The 15,777-nt window shown below is 44.7% G+C and overlaps 1 long non-coding RNA gene across 1 annotated transcript; it reads left to right on the top strand.

Moving 5' to 3' along the window:
* Positions 1–426: 426 nt before the first annotated feature.
* Positions 427–15,388, top strand: LOC112823415 (uncharacterized). The gene is made up of 4 exons (XR_003208053.1): positions 427–506; positions 1,189–1,270; positions 1,389–1,494; positions 11,980–15,388. It is a non-coding gene; the product is annotated as an uncharacterized lncRNA (long non-coding RNA).
* The last annotated feature ends 389 nt before the right edge of the window (positions 15,389–15,777 follow it).

Below are 15,777 nucleotides of genomic sequence, written 5' to 3'. Positions count from 1 at the left end.
CAGGCAAAGCCTGCTCAACTTCTCCAAAATACCTCTTCTCCTCGGTGCCCAGTTCTGCCTAGGACAGGATGTGACATCCCGTCCTGTCTAGTCACACTGCTCTGGGGACACACCAGGGAGCTGATGTTCGTCAAATCGGTAGGAGTTAAAACTTCACCAGCATCACTGGCTATCCCAAAGGGAGACTTGGAGCTGGTATGTGTGTATGGGGAGGGGTGAAAAGCTCCACCATCATTGTCAGCTGTCCCCTTCATTGATATGGTCAGTTGACATTTTCATAATTTACTCTCTGTCACATTCAATGCAAAGCCAGCTTTAAGGTTAGCCCTCCAGCCCCCACCTGCTTGATTTTTGTCCCTACATCAATATTTTAAAACTACAAATACATTAGTGGGTGTTAAAGTCAAGTTAATAGCGACTTTCCAATTTTTTTTAAATAAAAGAGTATAGGATGGATAAAATGGAACAGAACAGAACACAAAAGAAGTAGATGGCATGCAATGAGGGTAAGTATTGTGTAAAATATTTGGTTCAATTTTATGTATATTTATTGACACTTGTGTATGTGCACGTGCAATGGAGCATGATGTCAAATGTATTTGTACTCTAGGTCACGGGATGGGGCAGTTTAAAAAGCATTTTCTTAAGTCCTCCTCATATGAGATATTTTGGAGCCCAACTGACTGGAATTATCCACAGCTCTCTCTTTTCTCCTTCTAACACATGAAGCCCTTTAAAATAGCAAAGTAACATAAATGAAATAAAATATTCCCTGATGTGTTTTCTCATACGAGCACTTCAGCTGCATCATCACATTCAGTTGCAACACGGAGACCAGCCTGTGCTCACAGCCACCCCCCGAGGGTGAAGCAATCTGTCCTCACAGACTAGAGCCACATGCATGGGGCGGGGGGCGGGGGGTGATTCAAGTCTGCAAGGACGGGAGTCCCTGCCCTTGGAGAGATTTTTAGAAACAGAGAGTGACAAAGACTTGTCAGCAGACTCTGACAATCAGAGTCCACTTCCCATAGGCATCACATGTACCTGCTACAGCGTGGAAAATATCTGATGAATGAACCTTTCTTTCCTCTGCCTTCGTCCTAATACATGCCTGCCTCCACACATCCACGCAAACCCACCCGCGGGCAACTTTGCCCCTGCTCCTTCAGCATGTGATTTTTCTTCCAGGCACATGGTCTTCAAGCATGTTCAGCAGCTGAACCTTTGGCTTCAAAGGAAATCTTTAACAACACCCCAACATATAAAACAGGTAAAAACAATGAATAGGTTCTTACAGGCTTAAATCACCCTTGTTTGATGGGGGAACAATAACTATAATAGCTTTGTGTTCCTTAGTTTTTGAGAACCTCTGCAACTTATCTTTACAGCCTGGTTTGAAATATCAGTACTTGAGACCCGATGGAGACATGGTCCTGTCCATCGCTGAGTGGTGCTGAAGCCTGAGTGGGAGCAGGTGTGACCTGTGTCTTCACTGTAAGCTGTACAGCTCTGTTCTATTATTATTTCAAAAGAAAACAGGTCAAAACGTTTTTTTTTTAATTTTGAAATAGTTTTAGACTTATAGAAAAGTCATGAAAAAGCAGAGGCCCTGCGCATCCTTGACCCAGCTTCCCCAGGGTTGACATCCTACATAGCCATAGTATAATCATCAAAAGTAGGAAATTGACATGGGTACATTCTGTTAACTAAATGACACACCTGATTCAGATTTCACCAGTGTTTCCATGATGGTGCTTTGTTCTGCTCTAGGATTCAATCCAGAATTCTGCATTGCATTTAGCTGTCATGTCTCCTTAGTCTTTTTCAATCGCTAACAGTTTTCAGTCTTTGTCTTTTATGATCTGGGTGCTTTTTAAGAGTATTGTTTATTTTTTAAAAAAAATCGAGCACAGTTGACACATAATGATGCATTAGTTTTAGGTGTACAACTTCGTGGTTCTGTACTATTATTACAAGTTGCCCTTTGGCTTTCTCTAGCTTTGGCGTCCAGCTTCCTGGGGGCTCTACTTCCCCATCTCTGAATCACCAGGATCAAACTGGAGGACCCTCAACCTCCTTTAGGCTCCATATTTCCATAGAGCTGAAATGGACACTGTTCTTAACACCAAGGTGCTGATACGCACCATAAAGCCACAGTTCATGGTGGAGTTTAATCACTGTGGCAGGTCTTTCTAGTTGTTTGATTTTATGATCCACTCAAAGAGGCTCTATATGTCTCCTAAGTAATTTTTACAATATTTGACTATCCAACCAAGAAACTCATTTTAACATGTATCATTGAGTTCTTATAACAATAATAATAACCATAGCAATGTTTTTAAGATTTGGCAGTCTACAAATGTTCATGTCCATTATTTCCTTTGATTCTCAAAACATTCCTATGTCTCCATTTTAAAAAGGGGACCCAGACGCAGAGAGAATCACTGACTTGCTGAAGGCTTCCAGCAAGCAGAAGCTGGAGCTCCAACAGGCTGTCAAGTGGGGGCTACAGTTTGGGAAGCCTGGGTACCAGCTCAGGAAGTCTCCATATTATTGGGTCCACAGCCCAGATGCAAGAAAGAGACGAGTTTACCTGATCCAAGGAGAGCGAGAGAGACAGGCCAGCTGAGGGGCTCTGCTGGACCCCAGAGAGATCCAGAGAGAGCCACCCCAGGTGGTGGCAGCCGTGTAGACGGAAGGAAGATGTTATCAGAGAGGGTGTTTCACTCTTATCTTCCTGCAACCAAAACCTCTTTCTTTAGTTTGTCCCATGAAGAAATGCAGAATAGCTCCAAACTAAAGCTCAGTCTCTCTCTGCATGTTAAGTTCCAGAGGGCAGAAAGAATTCCCTTTTCACCTCCTCTTTCTTCCCAGAACCCTTCGCTTTGGGCTGCCTCCCCCCTACCTTCTAGTGGTTCTCATGAGTATTAAATACATCAGCGTGTCTCCCATTCCCCGCCTCAAGCTGGAAACTGGAATCCAAGAGTCATGAGAAGGTTTAGGTCAGTTCTGTGAAGCTGCCAAATCTGATGGGCTACATTTTCATCCTATTTATGTTATGTATTTCAAAGGTTCATATTCATTTGACCGTGAAAACTGAACTTGTCCCAAGTTATCTGAAAGAACAAAAGCTGCCTTGTGGACAGCAGACTTTGGCTCAAGCCTGAGAAATAACTGAGGTGTAAAATGATCCTGAATTTCTCGGGGTCCTATAGCAATGAAGCAACAGGTTGGAGACTGGGGCTCTGACCACACCGTGGTAGAGTTGCAGACAGGTGAGACAGATCGGCGGGTGCCCCAGGACATGCACAAAGCTGGTGTGTTGGCTTCATGCACCTTTTGCCTCAGACAGAGAGGCAGGCACTCACTACCATCTCGCTTCTCTGATGTAACAGGGACAATTTCAGTGGTCACTCCATTGAGCATCCTCAGTGTGTTGTGTGGGAATAAGTAAGAAGAAGCAAAAGCTGCATTTTGCAGAGACTCAAAGGCAGGCAGACAAGCGAGAAAGCTTTGGAGCATAAAGAAAGAGAGGCTTCAGGTGAGCCCTGATTAGGGGCTGTTGGCATGGGGGAGCAAAAGGGGGCTGCTAGAAGTCCTTTGTGATGGGTTAGGGATACATATTTGGCTTTCTCTGGTTGGTTCTAATTGGAATCAAAGACAAAAAATTAAGGAAGCAGTTACTAATCAAGTGCTGGTTGTTTGAGGCCAATTGTTAAAGGGGTTACTGTTCAGCTTCCTGAATTATTCCTAAAGATAGTGGTTTGACTTCTTAGAAGTCTGACTTAGGGCAGACTGACTTCCTGGGCTTTATTGTAGGTAATGTGTTGCTGTGAGTTTTAGATCAGAGTTCTATGTTTTTATCTTTGTTTGTATAGTCAGTCTTTCAGTGGGGTGCCAAGGATGCCCACCCCACAGGAAACTTGGGGGTCTGTCTAGAGACACAAGTATGCACAAGGGTCTGGCAATACCTGGGCAATAGAGAGATGTGCAAGATCAAGCAAAGAATAAAAGAGCAAAGCAACCACTCCTAGAAGGTTCCAGAAAACCTCACAGATGAGAGGATGTTTCACCTCAAGCTTAAGAGAAAGAGAGGACTTTGTCTAGTGGTCACGTCAGGGAGAATATTCCATGCAGAGGGAATGATGTTCCAGGAGGGGCACAAAATGAGTCTAGCATGTTTTGTGAAGCTAAATAGTTCCACACTCTTGGGTTTTACATGCAAAGGAGGCAGGAAGGGAAGACAAAGAGGAAAGGACCTTCCAAGCGTGGCTGAACAGCTTAGAATTTGCCCTATGCTTATGAGATCCTGTCAGGGCAGTGGAGAAGGGTCTGGGGACAGGGAATGCATATGAGAGCTTTGAAAGGTGGTCTGCACTATAGGACGTGACAGTTGCACGTGGGTGTGTGGACAGAGAAGGAGTAAGAGGAAATTAGGAACACACATAGATTTTGTCTTAGGTGCTGAGCACTTGGGGCTGCTGACCACATGGTCCCCTCATCAGACTCTGACCTCTCCAAGGGACAGGTCCGCTTCTTTCCTCAGCAGAGTCTGACCTGGGGTGGACACTTGGCATGTAGTAGGTGAAAGAATAGGCAGCATAAATATTTTTTCTTTTTTTTTTTAAAGATTTTATTTCTTTATTCATGAGAGACAGAGAGAGAGGCAGAGGCAGAGGGAGAAGCAAGCTCCTCGCTGAGCAGGGAGCCCGATGGGGGACTCGATCCCAGGACCCTGGGATCATGACCTGAGCCGAAGGCAGACCCTTAACCGACTGAGCCACCCAGGCGTCCCTAGGCAGCATAATTCTAAAGACAAACTTTTGTAACATCTTTCAGGCATTTAATTTACCGAAAAAGAAAATCATCCCAAGTAACATGCAAAGCATAGTTAAAGGGAAAAGTTTGGTTGAATGGAGATAATGAAATGCTGGAACAGAGTGAATTGGGGGTGGCCCTTGGAGGATGGCCAGGCGGAGATACCCTATAGTCAGCTGGACTTCTGGGTCTGAAGTTGGAAACTCAGACTGGGAACTTATCATAAAATAAGGCAGATTAGCGAGCCTTCCAGGCCTTCGCAGCCTGTGTGCTGGGGCTGGTAGGCAGACAGGGAGAGGAGCCAGGCTGGCCAACGTCTAGAGCAAGGGCCTATTCGGGAGGTCAGGTGAGAAAGCCAGAAGTCTTGCAGGATGGGGATCATGGCTGGCACGAGGTGGATACAGTCATCAGGGCAGGAGCCCCAGTGCACCAGGTGAGTAGGACAAGGCCAAGTATGGACAGACGTCAGAGGAGCACCCAGGGAATGGGAGAGGTGCCGACGCGGCAAGCAGGGGGCCCTGCATGGAGACGCAGCTCTAACTCCTTCTCGGTGCAGTAGTGCCTTAGCCAATGCCAAGGTTCAAAGCCTCCCAGACATAGTTCATCTCCTGCATCTAAAGGCGCTCCACGAGGTTTTGGAAATTTTGGACCAGGAAGGTTACGAGGAGGCAAGGCTGCTTGATAATTCCTGTTGCAAAATGTAGTCTTCTTTGTCTCTGCATCCTTAAGTCCACAGAACTGGGCAGAAGGTGAGGTTGGCCCACAGCACGGTTAAAACAGAGCTCTCAGCTGGTTTCTTAAGCAGCTCTAAAGCTGGGAGGGACCTCTGAGGACATCACATATTTAGGCGAAAAGGCAGGGTTTTTGTTTTCCCCCACCTTGACCAGTGACTGCATGTATTTGCTCCCAAAACAAAGAAAAATTCCCCCATATGGGCACTCAGTCAACAACACTCTTGACCTCTGAGTCAGTACCACCCAGCTTCTCCTTAGCTGGGGGGTTAGGAAAAGCCTCATGAAGGACAGATCTCCCAGACAGATGGGTTTGTGAGTTATTTCCAGAGCATCTGAATATGACCAGTTGGGCAATAGGGGCCCAGGGAATATTTTTGAGCCAAGGAACCGCATTATCAAAATTGAGCCTTAAGAAGATGAATCTGGAGCGCCTGGGTGGTGCAGACGGTTGAGTGTCCAACTCTTGATTTTGGCTCAGGTCAGGATCTCAGGGTTGTGAGATCGAGCCCTATGTCGGGCTTCATGCTCCCCATCGCTCTCTCTAAAATAAATAAATAAATCTTAAAAAAAAAAAAAAGAAAAAGATGATGAATCTAGGAGCACCAAGTAAGAGGGAGGAGAGGCTGTAAGGAGGGGCAACAAAGATAGATGGTCACCAGTCAATAACACTTGCAGCAGCCTTACAATGGTCATAAGATAAATAACCAGTCTTTACGGAGCTTGACGCCATGTTCTAATCCTCATACTATCCCAGGAAGCGAGCTGCTGTCATCCCAAGTTAACAGATAAAGAAACCAAAGCGGAGGGGAATTAAGTGCATTGCCCATGAGTTCACAGCTTGTCAGAGGCAAAACTGGGATTTAAAGCCCAATCAATCTGCATCCAGAATCCTTATTCTTTCTCACACGCTCACGCACAAGTGGTTACCCGGCTCCTCCTTGCTGCAAAGGGCCTGGCGTAGCTGCTGTGGCTGCGATCAGTGATGGATCACACGTCACACAGGCAGAACGGGCCCCGGGCCAGAGGGTTCCTGGTCTCCCCTTCTCTTCTACCGCATACAGAGGGTTAACGAGCATGAATGCATTGCACACTGCTGCTCTTTGTTTAGCTACAACTTGACTTTCATTCCTGCATCAAATCAAGACCCTGTGGGACAGTTGCTGGGGCTGCAGACTTTCCATCAACTAGGTGGGGTGGAGTGGTGCCCTTGAAAGAGGCCCGTGCCCCGTAGGCTTAGACTGTGTAATCCTTATGTAGGTCAGAGCTTCTGATATTTCCTCCAGAATCACGAAGGACACCTGCATCTTGATAGGAAGGCGGTGTAGATGGAGCTGTGGGCTAGATCATAGTCCTTGATCACACACAGGCACACATGCAAAGAGGAATATGCATTGAACAATATGCTACCATAGATTGATAAGACAGAGACGTGAAATACGTTGATTCTCTCAGAAAATAACTTTTTATTGAGTAGTTACTATGTCATTTTCATAAGGTCATTTGTGATAATAGATTCTGGATGAATAAATAAAGAGGCTTCTATGGTTATATAATGTAATGTTATCACAGGAATGACATATCAATGCCTTTGCCATATCTATGAGTTAGAAGAACAAGCCCTGCCCACACACAAGGGAAAGGAACAACACAAGGGCACAAACACGAGGAGAGAAGGGCAAGGGGCCATCCTCACGTCTTCCCAACAGAGAGGCAAAAGAGGTAAGTGTATTCCTTACAGGATTCTCCGTAGAAACAGGACCAATACGATGGAGAAGAGGTGGGAGGGAGAGAGAGAGAAATACAGATTTAGTATAAGAACCTGGCTCATGTGACTTTGGAAGATGAGAAGTCCCAAGATCTGCAGGTGGCAAGCTAAAGAGCTAGAAAAGCCAATGGTGTAAGTTCTAGTCTGAGCCCAAAGGCCCAAGAACCCAGAGAGCCAGTGGTGTAAATTCGTCTGAAAGCCAGGGGCTTAAGACTTAGGAAAAACCCATGTTTCAGATTCAAGTCCAACAGCAGGAAAAGATCCATGTCCCAGCAAAATGCAGTAAGGCTGAGTTCCCTCTTACTCGAGGCTCAGCCTTTTTTTTTCCCTATCCGGGTCTTCAACTGATTGGACGAGGCCCACCCACATCAAGGAGTGCAGTATGTTTACTCAGTCTCCCAATTCAAATGTGAATCCCCATCCCCAAACACCCTCACAGACACGCCCAGAATAACGTTTGACCAAATGTCTGGGCACCTTGTAGCCCCTCAAGGTGACACATAAAACCAACCATACAATAAAGCCTCCCATCTTAGGGATCAGACTCTGAAACTGGGAGGAATGGTCCTTGACAAGGACGGGGGCAAGCTGGGTGCCTAGGGTATACAACTTGAGATGAACATCATTCCCAGGGTTGTCCAAGTGCAGGGGTGGCGCCAAGGGTGAGGGCTTCCTCAAATTGCACACCTAGATTCCTCGCTCACCTCACTGAAGCCAGGACCCTGGTGAGGACTGGTGTAAAGTGCTCACAGCTGGGGACAGTGGGTCCCTCAGTGCAGCTGAGGGAAGAGGTGCATGGTGTGGGGGACAGGCAGGGGACCTGGGGAGCTGAGACCAGACTTCGATGGCTGCAGCCCCCAGACAGGGGTCCTGGGAGCCTGTGCCTATGAACCCCACAGATGGAAAGGACAGACAAAATCCCGAAAGGGTGAATTCAAGCAACCACCCACCCTCCTGCTGCCTAGACTTCCAAGAGAGATACCTCAAAACATCAAAGTTAAAGCTAAGTAGTATGAAAAGTCATCAGAGAAAAGGCAGGTTACCCACAAAACAATGGCAATTAGACTTACAACAAACTTTTCATCCTAACAAGAGGTTCCAGGAAGGAGGGGATGTCATCTTGAAGGTGAGGGGGAAAAATTACTGACAGTCTAATACAAATAATAATAAATAATAGCAATCAACTTCTGAGCACTTCATATGGCAAGCCAGAAATCTGTACTCAACAGAACAATCGTTTCATTAGAGTAAAATAAAGACTTTCAGACATACAAAGAATTTATTAACCATTGGCTCTCACGGGAAAACAAAATCTGCATGAGGATGAGTAGTGATGGAGAAAACTAGATTACCAAACCTATTTAACAGTTAACTGTAAGAAATTAGTAATAATTTCTATTTTGTGTTTTAAAAATGATAGTATTGAAAATGATAAGAAGGAAAATACAAGGATATGTAATAAGTGTCTGAGATAATTTGTGCCTCATGAGAATGGTTGACATAAAGAATATATTTAGAGCTTGGAAAAATGATGAGTTGAGCATGAATATTGGAAATAAAGATTAACAACACAAAGAATAGAAATATTCATCATCACATAGTAAATCCATAACATGATTGTGCACCTGTTCTGGGGGGTTGAGGGGAAGGCCTCTTCTAGGCACTGATGATACAGAGAAGAGTAAGACAGAAAATTCTCCTCCCACATGGATTTATTCATTTAAATAGAAATGTGTTCCCACAATAACCTTGGTTTTTTGTGCCAATGCTGAGACCCACTTCAGACTTCCTTCCCAGGAATAGGTGGTGCATGTAAACCATAGATAGGGCCTTGCTGGTCATCCAGAAAGTCTTCTTGATGAGAAATCGGACTCCACTCACAGTCCTTAGCAAGTAACCTGACATATGATACAAGTCTTCTTCATACGGGTTTAACATGAAGGGTGGCAAATAGCTGAGATTTAACACACGGACGCACCTGAACCCTGGAAGGGAAGCCATGGGCAGGGCCAGGCAGGTGTCGGGCAGGGGGCTCTGGGGATATCAAAGCACAGAGCTGGCTTGTGTGAGCCGATGTGGATCCAAGCTCCATCCTCTTGTCTGCCTGAGCTGAGCAACTTTGGACAAGTCAGTTACCTTCTCTGAGCCTCGACTTGCTCAACTGTAAAAATCACCAATCCACGAGGTTACTAGAAAAACCATACATGGTAACAGACATGATCACCCCCTTGTAGGAGCTCTCTGCGAATCAATGATAGGTGTCCAAATACTGATCGGAGGCCCCTTAACTGTTTCTTACTTCCCTCGATGTGGTTTAAGCTAGTGGAGTACGCGCCCTGGATCTTATTTATCTTTGTGTTCCTTAGTATTGCGCTAGGAACACTCTTAACAAATGTTCCTTAATTGAAGTAAATGAAATGAAAGGGGATTGAATTGACAATCTAAACATGATACAGTTAGAACACGATGGAAGACACCATCTCACTAAGGGTTGTTTTCTTGGCTTTTGTAGAAATATTATAGATGTTCAGAGAAGAGAGAGCTTAAAGGGGACCTAATAAGCATTTACTGAAGACATGCATTTATTGAACACCTGTCCTGTACCAGACACTAGACCAGCCCTTCTCCCAAACGTTACCTCATTATCCTTAAAAACACACTGAGAAAAAGTGTTATTAGCTTCATTTTACATACAAGAACCCAGGAGTTCAGAAAAGCAAAGTAAGCTGCCCGAGGTGACCAAGGTGAAATAGCAGGGACGGGGCAGGGTGAGAAGCCAGCCCTCTCTGTCCCTCTAGCCCCATCCCCTCTCCCCTCTTTCTCATTCAGCCCCAGGCAGGGGGAGGGAACACCTCTGCTTGCCTCCATTAGATTTCTCTTGTTTTCTGCCACATCGGCTGAGCTGCACTCCCCATGCCCACTTTCAGTTATAGCCTGTAAGCCTGTGCCTTGAAAAACATAATTTATTTTCTCAGTCCGAACAAATAGAAAACACAATTGTGTGTTTAAATACTAATTAACCTGTCACAGTTGTATGATTTCCCCCCTCTCTTTCTCTTCCTCTCTCTGTCTTTCTCTCTCTCTCCCTCCCTCCCCTAAACCAAAAGCACTGGACATGCAAGACAGTTCTTGTCACAATTTCTTTCCTGACCCCACCACTTGCAGGTCTGAAGCATACGCTTATTCACACCTCTGTACTTGAATTAAACTCTTTTTGGAAGAGGAAAGGACCATGGATGTGGTCACTAATGTGCTTTTCTCTCTGCATCGAAAATTCTAAGCTCCTTTTGCCAAAGGGTTCGCACGGTCCATTCCAGGGATGACTCAGTTGGCGTTCCCATGGATATTATTCCTGTCGACTGTATTATCTTCTCCTCTCTGAGATCTTTAGTGTTAAAAGGTTATGGGCTTCGAAGACAGACTACTCACTTTTTTTTTTTAACTTTATTTTAGAGAGAGAGAGCACGAGCAGGGGGCGGGAAGGAGAGGCAGAGGGAGAGAGAATCTCAAGCAGATTCCATGCTTAGTGCGGAGCCCGATGTGGGGCTTGATCTCACGACCCTGAGATCATGACCTGAACTGAAATCAAGAGTCAGACACTCAACCGACTGAGCCACCCAGGTGCCCCAGACTACTCATTCAAATGAACTTCATGCATCCACACAAACCAGCTTAAAGATTATTCCATTAGCAGCTGCATATCAGTCAACATCATGTTTTGGAGTCATGATACCTCCTTCACCTTTAAAACCTTTTGGAGAATACAGCCATGTGCATCTCTCCCCAGTCTGAGTGCCCAACTCAGAAAACCGTCTGTGATCCTCGGTACTCCTCTTTGATGAAACCGAATGACATGTCTAATTTTTGGAACGCATTGAATTTATAATGCTTGGGGGCCTATTCAAACAGAAATACAATTGGATATGTTGGTTTAAAGCTCTGTAAAGAAAGTGAAGAAGACTGGAAGATAATCATGTCTTGGATGAGAAAAAATGAGGGATTTCTAGAATAAAGGAAGGTAAATGGAATCAGATGCAACAGAGAAGTCCAAGACAATAATAAAGGGATGCATTTTTTAGAGTTTGCAACAAAGAAGCCAATGTTTTCCTCCGTCAAAATACATGTATATGCTTGGAAGTCAAAGCCACCAAATTAATTGCAGTGACTTAAAGAGAAAATCTGAGAAGAGAGAGTTGAGATGGACAGCATCGATCTTTATTTCATACAGTCTAGCATGGGGCCTGGCACACAGCAGGCTCTCAGTAGGTAAGTGCTGAATAAATGGAAATAGAAGGAAAAGCCAGTGTGAAGGGCAGGAACTTTGGTGACTTACCTTGAGAAAATGTCACAGGTTTCTATTCTCAAAACATGTCCACAATCTAGTTAGGAATATAAGTGTACAGGTAACAATTACAGTATGACTTTTAAAAGGTCTATAATAAATTGTGTGCCTTGTATTAGGGCATAAGAAAATGAGGCTGTCTGTGTGCGTCATTGACAAACAGAAGCGTGAAGTCTTGGTATTTTAACACAATCCAAGGTGCGATCTGTAAGTCAGAAACTCCATTTGACTAGTGCATGGGTTGACGACCTTCTCTTGTTAATTACATTTAACCAATCCCCTAGAGGCTGGTAATTATTCATTCATTTTTTATTCAACAGATATTGGCTGAGCTTCTACAATGTATAAATCAGAATGTCCACCTATCATAGGACAGTGGCCAGATTCTACGAGGAAGACCGGAATGTGTGCATCCGTTGGGCACAACCGCTCTCTGAAAAACAAAACAAAACAAAACAAAACTACACCAAGTTCTGTCCATTTTACTAGTCTGAATATCGCTGCCAACATGGATTTAGAGTAATGGAGTTAGTCGGGTAATTTTAATAACTCTGGACTTGGAACCATGGTAGACCAAACGACTCCATTTTTGCCATTTATAGTGACTTTCTCAGTTGACCAGATTTATGTGTGGGCAGGTTTGGGTACCCATCTCCCTTGGATATTACAGGAGAATCCAAAGGCATTCTTTTGGGAATTTCTTTTCAGTGAAAGTACAAGGTCAGAGCCAGGAGCTGACAGTGATGAGAAATGAGGGCAGGGATTGCTGCCACTTCTCCAGCATCTGGTACGTAGTAGGCATAAAGTAACTAGCTTTCGAATGGATGAGTGGATGAGCAGAGGAATGGGTTTCATGGAATAATGATACAGGATGGAGCAGATGTCCCGTTTTGCTAACCTTGCTGGTTCCAGCTGCTTTTCTCCTCCCTTGGTTTGCCTCTTCACCTGGCTCAGACTGAAATGGTTCTGGTTCTTTCCCTTTGACCGTTCATTCTCCCAGCCTCTCAAGGGAAAGATGTATATATGTAAGCATATGTGTGCCCGTGTGTGTAGTAGGACCTAAACATCGTGGTTATAACTTCAAGTATCAACCAGGAAATAGCTATCAAAACTTCTGCGCCCTCAACTTCAAAATTTAAAACTAAAAAGCAAAAAGCACTAAACTAACAACAGCCATGGAGAATAATTTCATCATCCCCATCCTACACGAGGAAAGTGAATACCAAAGTGAGTCAGTGACTTGCGGGGGCGTCCTTACTAAGAAGTGTGACAGGACCAGGGTTCAAACCCTGGTCAATTTGACTCCACCCTGGTAATGCCCAATGCATCTAACACTTGGTTTTCCTTTCAACAAAAGAAGAGATTCATCTTAGAAGTTTTTTGCAATCCCAGTATTCTCTGATGTAGTGGATTCTTATTCTTTCTCCTTAAGAGTCTAGCGTTGGGTCTTGTAGGGCATGTGCATTTATCAAGGTGGCTTAGACAAGGTCCAGTAGGTGGAGCTAGAGAGCAGACACGGGCTGCCCGTGGCGGGGGAGGAGTAGGTGGCTCTGAGGAACAGAGTACCTGGGTATTGACAGTCCTCACAGGAATAATCCCGTTAGTTGACTTCCTTCTTCAGAATGCAAATCCCTGTTATGATCTGGGCTTGGGATGGAGGGAGATGAATTCCTGAGAAGTAACTCTCCTCATCCCGAAAGATCAAGGCTAGAGGGAATAGCCCACTTAAACGAAGTTATGGGTATGTTGTTCTGTGGAAAACAGGGTAAATCAGTAAAAGAAACAAAAATCTGTCCACAGTGTCACAGGTAATCCGCGAAACCTTCCTTAAAGGCTCAGCCCTAGGTTTGAGCCTCAGTTTTCTTTTTTTTTTTTTCTTTTTTTGTGAATCAAGATCCATGTAAGGTCAAAATACTGAGATTTATTGATGTTTAAAAACCTCCCCATTTTTAAAAAATAGGCTTTATTTTTTAGAACACTTTTAGATTTACAGAAAAATTGAGAAGATACTATGGAGCGCACCCATGTACTCCACACCTAACGTGCCCCATCTCCGTGGTCCCCCCTTACCAGCGACGGGTGGAATGCAAGACCCCAAGTGGATGCTTACACTGAAGAAGGGGAGTTGGAAGAAAGGCAGGTAGGGACAAGGGGCCCCTGCCCTAAGAGAAAACCACCCTTAAAAGGATTTCACATCACCCTGGAAGGAGCCTTCCACCCTTTCCCTCGTGATAGATAGGTGAGAGAAACCTGATTGGAGGACAGGCGCAGGGAGGGTTAATCAGATAAAAACAGCCCGCCAGCAAGCCCGTAAAAACCCCTAGACATAGAACTCCGGTGACAGCCCTCTCGGGTCCCCACCCTCCTCGGGAGCTTTGTACTATTGCTCAATAAACGTTACTATCACTCAATAAACTTTGCTCTGCTGTCCACTGCTCTTCATCTGGTCTAACTCTTCATTCTTCAACGTGGCATGACTAAGAACCGCGGGCACCAAAGGAAAAGAAAATCCTGTATCAAAACCTCATATAAGACCAAATGCTACACAGACTATGATTTTTCCTGTCCATATACACACACACCTATGATAAAGTTTATAGATTAGGCACAGGAAGTGATTAACAATAATAATAAAATAGAACAATTACAACAATATGCTATCATCAAGTTACGTGAATGTGGTCTCTCTCCAAATATCAGTTGAACAATACTCACCTTTCTTAGGACGATTTGAGGTAATGAAAGGCCCGCATGACCAGACAGAGTGAGGGCGATGACGCAGGCATGTGACATAGCAGGAGGCTACTGTTGACCTTCTGACAAGGGGTTACGAGGAGGACCATCTGCTTCCAGACCTGGGTTGACTGCAGTTAACTGAAATGGCTAAAGGCAAAAGGTCAAATAGTGTTCTTGCTGCACAAACATCTCCAAACTAGGGTGGCTCATCGCTTATAATCATTGAATTGATCTCGCTGCCTTATTGTCAACTAAGTCCACAGTTTATTCAGATTCTCTTAGGTTTGACCTAATGTCCATTTCTCTATTCCAGGATTCTCTCCAGGACACCACATTATATTCAGTCATCACGTCTCCCTATGCTCCTCTCGGCTATTCCTCACACTTCACTTGTTTTTCATGTCCTGGGTGGTTTTGGGGATGTTTTGCAGGATGCCCCACTCTTGGAATTTGTCTGATGTTTTGCTCATGCTTAGACTGGGGTTATGAGTTCTTGGGAAGAAGAGAGAAGCCCATTTTCATCATATATCAAGAGTACATACATACAATCAACACGTTTTATGACTGTGGGTGTTGAACCTTGATCACCCGGCTGAGGTTATCTGCCAATAGAATTCTTTCCTCCTTGGGGAGGGGATTCATTTTTTTTTTTTTTTTAATTCAGGCCTTCAACAGATTAGATAAGACCCACCCACATTGTGGAGGATAATCTGCTTTACTCAAAGTGTACTAATTTAAGTTTTAATCTCATCGAAAACTACCTTTGAAGAAACATCTAAATTACTGTTTGACCAAATATTTGGGTATCATGGCCTAGCCAAGTTGGTACATAAAGTTAACCATTGCTGATGGGAAGAGGGGAAGCAATGCTAAGCACACACAGGGTTGGAGGACCTGGCTCAGTGTTACCCTGGTGAATTTGGAAGATCTCTGTGGGAGAGACTGGACAACTGATTTGCATGACTCTGGAAGCAGTGTGGGGGTGAGCTAGCTGCAGTCATATGGGGCAGCGGGATGGGGGGGCAGTAGGTGGGAATTCTGGCTCACTGTCTCTCTGCAACTTTGACAAGATCATTTCACCTCTCGGGTGCCTGGGTGGCTCAGAAGGTTAAGCGTCTGCCTTCAGCTCAGGTCATGATCCCAGGGTCCTGGGACTGAGTCCCGCATTGGGCTCCTTGCTCAGGAGGGAGTCTGCTTCTCCCTCTCCCTCTGCCTCTCCCCCTGCTGGTTCTCTCTCTGTCTCTCTTGCAAATGAATAAATAAAATCTTAAAAAAAAAAAAAAAAAAGATCATTTCACCTCTCTGGGCCAGCTTGTACGAATCATGAAAGCCAACAGGTGGGAGGGGATGAAATCTTGGTGGGTGAGAGAACTAACTTTATA

The sequence above is a fragment of the Callorhinus ursinus genome, unplaced genomic scaffold, assembly GCF_003265705.2.
Source record: "Callorhinus ursinus isolate GAN/ISIS: 27379988/994484 unplaced genomic scaffold, GSC_fseal_2.0 scaffold5, whole genome shotgun sequence".
NCBI lineage: Eukaryota > Metazoa > Chordata > Mammalia > Carnivora > Otariidae > Callorhinus > Callorhinus ursinus.
This window is presented reverse-complemented; position numbering and strand designations above follow the sequence as displayed.